The sequence below is a fragment of the Triticum aestivum genome, chromosome 2B (genome assembly GCF_018294505.1).
Source record: "Triticum aestivum cultivar Chinese Spring chromosome 2B, IWGSC CS RefSeq v2.1, whole genome shotgun sequence".
In the NCBI taxonomy this organism is placed as follows: domain Eukaryota; kingdom Viridiplantae; phylum Streptophyta; class Magnoliopsida; order Poales; family Poaceae; genus Triticum; species Triticum aestivum.
The window spans coordinates 809624447-809631856 of record NC_057798.1 but is presented as its reverse complement, the minus strand read 5'-3'; positions in this window follow the sequence as shown (position 1 = coordinate 809631856).

Genomic DNA, 7410 nt, shown 5'->3' with positions numbered 1-7410 from the left:
ACAATATCTTCTCTTCGTGACGCCTCTTTCATGGTGGAGCACTCTGACCGCTTCTTGCTGGACTCTTTTTTTATTCTAATTGCAAGCTTCGAACGGGTTGGGGTGGTGTCGCTGTTCTTTTGCATTGTTGTATCCTTCCTCGGGTGTGTGTGGTATGGTGTCAAGTTGTATGCATTGAGGTATATGCTCTTTGTTTTATCTATAAAGCAGGGAATGTGCCTTTTTAGGTATAAAAAAAAACAACTCGAGTTCATGACAACATGCACAAATATTCACACGCAAATTCTCAGCACACTCACACGGTTGCGGGTGCCTAGTGTAGGAGAGCGAGAAGGGTGGAGAGAGGGGTCACGATGACGTGGTAGTAGTCAGTGTGCCTAGAGATTGCTCAAGCGTAACGGGGAAGAGGTCAGTGTGGTCCTTGCTGAGGAGGATATGACAGCTGGAGTTGGACAGTTGTGGCCCCGGCACGAGCAAGGCACGGCGATGTGAATTGGCAAAGAGGGATAACGGCTAGCGAGAGGAGGGTGGTGTGTTGCGGGAGCGCCATTTTTGACAGGTTAGAGGTGGCGGAGTCTAGCTTTGGTTGTGCGGAGGTAGCCGAGGGTACAAGTCAAAGGCCAAAGGTAGCTAGTCGGGGTCTGGTCGAACCAAACAATGGACGCTGTTTATACCGAAAAAGGGTTTCCCCCCGCTTTGTATACAAAGCAACCAACCGAATCATACAGGGATAGGTGCTGGGGCGGAAGCAGCACAGTCACGCCCAAAAGAAACAACAGAGAAAGAGCAAAAGAAACAAATGCCGACAACGGCGGATCAACAAAAACGAAGAAGCCTCGCGATCGCTAGGCCCACCGGGCTCATCCACTAGGCTCCAAGACTCCGAAGCGCCGGCACCAATCAACACCCCCAAGAAGGATCGCGACGATGACGACGCTGCTGCCAAGGGTTTCCCCCGGTACACGACGAGGCGAGAGGAAGAGTAGCCCCCGACGCCCTCCCGGAAGTTCAGGCGGCACCCACAGGCGCCACCGCGCCGGGGTCGGCCACGCCGACAGGGGTTTCCCCCGATCCCAACCCGCACCTCGGGCACTCCGGATCCCGCCACCAAACCAACCACCACCCTACGCCAACGTGGTCATGAGGCCTCCACGCCGTCTCACCACGGCACCGCGAAGTGAGGACAGCACGACGAAGAATCAGAGCCGGGACTAGGGCATCAGCACCATCGGCACGCGGGAGGGCCCCACCTCCACCGTCAGCGACAGTAGCCGTCCGGACGCAATAGCAGGAGCACACCAGGCCTGTAGGCCCACAGGCCCGGCCGAGCCCTCGTGGGCCCGTAAAGCTCCCGCCTTCGCGCTGCTGCCGGCACGCCATCGGCACCGACGCCCCAAGTCCGAGCCGCTCCTCCTTCTCACCGCGCCGCAGACAACGAGACCATGCCGGGGGGCGGCCCCCAGGGGCCCAGATGGGGCCCGACGTGCCCGGATCTGGGCCGGGGGCGCGTCGACGGCCACCCGGCACCACCACGCCGCCCCGCCGCCAAGGAGCGGCGCCGTCACCACGCCGGCCGCCGGCCGCCACCGCAGGGCCGCCGGACCGCAGCCAAGCCGGGCTGCACCGCCGCCGCCTCCCTGCCCCGGGAAGGGAGCATGTGCGCGCGGGGACTGGAAGGCCCGCCGCCGCCGGCACCACCCGGGCCAGCGTCGGGGGCGCCCGCCGACGGCGGCGGGGGGAGATGGGGAAGGCGGGGTCCCGCGGGCGAGGGGCGCGAGCTCCGCCCCGGCCACCTCCCGGGGAGGCGGCGCGAGGCGGCCTAGACGGAGGGGGGTAGGGCGGAAGGGGGCGGAGGCGGGGGGCGGGGCCGACGGCCGGCGGCGGCGGGAGGGGTGGCGGCGGCAGGAGGGGAGCGGGGGAACCCTAGCGCGTCCACGCTCAACCGTCCAACCTTGGACGTTGTTGTTACTGGCGTCCAGCTCTGGACGTCATTATTCCTAGCGTCTTTTCTACTATTCAAATTTCTCATTAATGTTTATTAGTTTTCAAATTACTGGGATATTAATTATCAATAAAAAAATTGGCTTGCTTGGCCGGTCCATCTAGCGACGTTGAGAGCGATGCATCCCTTTTGCGAGAGGCACAGTTGGTCCCATGGAATATTATTTCACTCGTGTGGTCACTAGAAAGGTAAAAATTGCTTTAGTGTAACATAAATTAGTTTAAAATACCGCAGTTAGTTCTGGTGGAGGCGGTGTTTTTGTTCGTTTGCTTGCTGCGTTGTGATGGGTGCTAGGTGTCAGTTTCATGACTGCGGCGTGGTCTCGGATGAGCAGGTCCTTTGGCGGTGCTGGCAAAAATATCAGTTTTTGTAATATGGTTTCGACTGAGCAGGTCCTTCAAAAACGTTGGCACCATATGGTGTCTGCGGTACCGTCTGGGTTGATTTTCAGCAGTTAGTACATCGACCGCGTCATCAACGCGCTTACATCTTTCGTCGTAAAATAAAAAAACTCGCTCACACCTTTGGTTTTGGCTCTAATGGAATTTGCTGACCCTAGAGCAATGGTTCCCATGCAGATGCAGGGACCAAATCAAACTTGCTTTAGCTCAAAAAAAAAAAGTCAAACGTGCTCTTTCGAAAATAGTCTTGCATATAGTATCTCGATAAATAGTACTACATGACAGCTTAGAGCATCTACACCCAGGCGCCCTATATCCGTCTCATACGTCCGAGCAGGCTGTCCGGTCACTGACCGGTCACAAAAAACTGACCCAGCCGAAGCTCTCAAACGGGCTCCAAACGCCCGGACTGACTGGCGCCCCTACACTCCCATTTCCCCAATCTGTCAAATCCCTAGCGCCGGCGACCATGTCCAGCACCGGTAGCCACTCCGACAGCATCTTCGGAGACAAGGAGGAGCTGGCGCTCCGTATCGCGCTCGAGCACTCGCAGGTCAATACGGGCGGCAGCTCCAGGTTCGGTGCGACGCCACCTGTCGCCCGTCGCCGGCCCTTCCCACCCCGCGCGCGGCTCTATGAGGCCAACATGATATGCTCCTCCTGCCCGATGGCCTCCTCCTCAACCTCCAGTCGCTGCTTCACGCGGGCAGCGCTGGGTTATAGTACCCGCTCCGCCACAGCCACGGATGCGGACTCCAGAGTCGAAGGCACGTGCCGCCCGCCGCGAGAGGGGGAGATGTCGGGCGGGTCCGACGTGTCTGCGTAGTCCGCCCGCCGCCGCCAGGTGCCCGACGAGGATGACTGTCTCCTCGAGTGGATGCCGCCGGTCATCGACTGAGGCGGAGACGAAGGCCCAACGGCTCTGGAGGATCAACGCCAAGCAACTCCGACTCGGCATTGAGAAATCCGAGCGGGATGCGGCGGAGGCAGCGGCAGAGGCAGAGGCGGCGAGGGTGGCCAAGCTCAAGCATAAGCAAGACCGCGTTGTCCGGCGCTTGCAAGGCTACTTCGTCATGTCCGATTCCTCCGACGACGACGACGACGGGTCCAACGGCTCCGGCATGGACCCACCTCCTACCATGGACTCCTACAACTGCGCTGGCGACAGGAAGGGCAAAGGCCGGGCGAGGTAGTGGTGAAAATCTGTCTTAATTTCAAGTTTTTAGATGTAGTTTGAACTTCTCTGCCGTATTATGTGTATTATGTGAACTTTGGCTATCTTTTGAAAATCCGGCTGTGATCTTTTGATAAATCGATTATGCATTTCTATGTCCGCTCATGATCTACGTAGTTTTTATCAATGTTGCATGGTTTAGTATGAATATAGGGGACGGAATATATGAGATACGCGGGTGCGGAGGCGCGGATATAGGGAGTGCGGAGGCGCGTCCACGGATGTATAGGGAGCCGGATTTGCCAAGTCCGGCTGTATATGCTTTTAGCTTGCGGAGAAGAAAAAAGAAGAGAAAAATGCATGCATCACGACCACGGCCAGGGGACACTGCTACAGCTGCATGTCCACTTTCTTGTTGCTACGAGTCAAATCAGTTCTGTTAATTGCCGGAGTTGCTACGACTCACTAATAATAAGTTGTTACAGTGGCCGTCCAATCAGTTCTTGCATGTCCAACTTTAGTTGTCTATCATGAGACGCATGCATGGCACGCAGTAGTTGCCGTGATCGACCTGGGTAGCCACAGGCATCGGCAAATGGCTGGCACCATGGAATTGTCTAATCGTAGTGCCCTTGCTTTCCGGTTGTGGAAGAGCGCGATGGAGGAAATGACACATATACTCCCGGCTTGACGATCGGATTGAAAGTTTCGTCGAAATCAAGGATACCATCCCGCTTGAGCTTGTGGCCAAAACTTATGATGTTGGTTTGGCTACTACAACGGTAGGTTACATCAAATAGTTAATCCTTTGTTGTCGGAGAAAATATGCAAACCAATAATGTTTGAATGGTGTATCTTGCCTACAAATTTTTAACGTTTTTTAAATGTTTACCCAATAGACCATGAATACCTCTAAGCCATTAGAAGAGAGAATAAAAACTAGTATAATATCAAATCTAGTCGCTCAAATACGTGGCTGTTTTCATAACAGCGTGTCTCGAACATCCTTGTTTCGTTTAACTAGTCATCGACCCGTGCAACAGCACGAGCTAGTTATATACTTGGCAACGTAGTAGCGTTTTTGAAATAAATCTTCCATTATATGGGATGTTTGCTCATGTCATCATATACCCAGCTAAATTTTAATTCATTCAAAAGCTTGATGGTGTTATTTTGTTACCCCCATAAAAGATGACTGTTTTATTTGGCATGTGCTGAAAGCTCATGGAGAAACGAAAATACAAAGAACTTTCCACATTGTTAACTCTCCCAAGCATATTAAATAAATCTATGTGCGGAGCACAAAAGGGAAATCATCCATAAAAGGTATACACGGTGTACAGCACAAACACATTTGTGAAAGGTTATACACACGATGAGTCTCTGTATTTTTCATCTAAATAAATTGACTTAAGTACGATTTTGTACCTATAGCAGCTTCTGTACCGAACTAACTATACAAAATAAAGGCCAGCAAAATATATTTACAATTATCAAAACCTTTTCTACAAACTATAAACTTCAGCAAATATTTGTATCATAAGTTCGCTAACCCCAGAGACTGATTATTTCTCTCATCCCAAAGATCAGGTAGAAGTACTATCAAATTCTCAAATTATTATAGAGATACGACATATCGTAGTGGTTGCTGGTCTGATGAGTTGCACACCACATTATAAACTATAAAATAAAACTGGATTATATAGTATTAAATGAAGAGATAGGCAGGTGACTTCAAACATAAATGTAATTTGAGAATCATTTTTTCTCTCTTCCACTTGTACCCAAAAGCGTATCCATTTTTTTCTATTAGAATGAGAAACAAAACTTTGGTTCATTAGGCCTTCCTTTCTGAACCGGGATATAACATTGTAAACAAAATATACAAACGTACCAACATGCCACTTCTGCTGATGTAAAATGTAGCAATAGATTCTATTGACTGGCTACTACATATTCTAGTTTTGCATTACATGGGGCAGATTGCAGGAGAACCCCTTGCAGTTTTTCCAAGTGGAGGATACGATTTATACTGACATGTACATTATTGCACTGCTTTAAAATCTTGATAGTCTCGCCATGTTCCCACTCTGTACCTTTTCACGCAAGCAGCGCTAGTTCACATACATAAGATCAAAACCAATTTTTGAACCATGTTGAATATGCCAACAAACTATTTTGTAATCCTTATTCGGTATACTGCGCTAATGCCAGCCTCATCTCCAAGATTTGAGCTGTCACCTAATTCACAAATAAATAAATAAAAAAACCCGGGTGGGCAACGATCTGTGTTGGCAACAACTACAATTAAACTTACATAAATGGCATTTGTCAACTCGAACTCTACAGGGGGCTCACCTAAGATCATCGAGAGTGATGTTGGAGCCGAGTAGAGTGCACAACAAATAATGAGGTGGAGTAATACTCGCTCTCTCAGCCAACGGAAGGTTAACCACTGCGCCACATAGCTGGGCCAAATCCGTTTCTGCCAGCTGCCTCACATCAGGACGGGCGTTTACAGCTTGGTGCAGAATTCGTACCTGCCAAAAAGCAAAGTTTCTTGAAGCAATATTGATTGATAATATCTATCTTAAGTAGCACGATACAGATATTACCTTCAAATTAATCCATCGTAACTTAAACATGTCTTATATTCTTGAATGCAACCTCACCAATCAAACACGATAAATTTCAATAAAGTTCAGTCATTCACGTCATGGAACAGAAACTGAACCTGTATAATTTGCAGCACTTTGTTTTTTTTTTGCGAATAAGCACTTTGTTGGCTCCTAAGCATTGATTTTACTGCTAATTTGGTACTTATAGATGGAAAATTGTACCTGTCCAAGCACAATATATAGGAAAAGTGGAAAATAACTTGGTTGCATCAGCATAGTACGTAGTACAATTAATACTGGAGTTAAAAACTATCGATTTTGGCACACAATTTTAATTTGTAGCTCCTGTCAGTGCCCCTTGGTTCGTATAAACAACGAATTTATGTTAAAATAACAGTACGGGGAGTAACCACAGTAATAGATAAGATGAATAAATAATACACCATATCTCAAAGGAATTCGTCAGTAAATCTACTTGTAGGCCCATAGGAACCAACATTAGATTTTGCCAAATACCTAACCAGGAGAACAACGACCCATCGAACAGGAAAGTATTCATGACCACAACGTCTAGGGCGGCTGCGAGCAGTGCATCGTGATATGAGATTGTTGGACTTGTCATACTCATATAGTAATGCCAGTCACCATGTAACGTTACAACATGGGACCTCGGGCTACTGCACGTAGTGCGTCAACTCTAGATGACAGAGAATCAATATTCAATACTTGACCTGGAGCAACCAACAACGATCCATCAAACTGAAAATTATTGACGACGACAGCGTCTAGGGCCTCCGCATGCAGTTCATCGTGATCCAACATTGTTGTCATAACCATGGCCGCATCACCCTGAAACATTATAATATGGGACCTTGGTTTACTCCATGTAGTGCATCTTGATCGGATGTTCAACTTCAAATCGAGGACGACATGCTTCGCCCAAGATGCCGCGGTGAAGCCAACCCATCTGTTCACATGATCAAATGATCGTGCTTCTTCACCAAGGTTTTGACGTTGTCAATAGGACTGTCCAGGTCGCATAATGAAAGTCTGAGATTATGAAAGCAAAGATTGGGTGATATGTCCAAAGATCCTTCCATTGAGAAGAAAGTACGCTTGTCTGTGGAGCTTCTTCCCGTCTGAGTTGTGCTATGCATCAGAGGGAGGCTCGTGTGGGCTCATGGATGATTGTAGGAGGAGGAGCGGAAGGGAGGG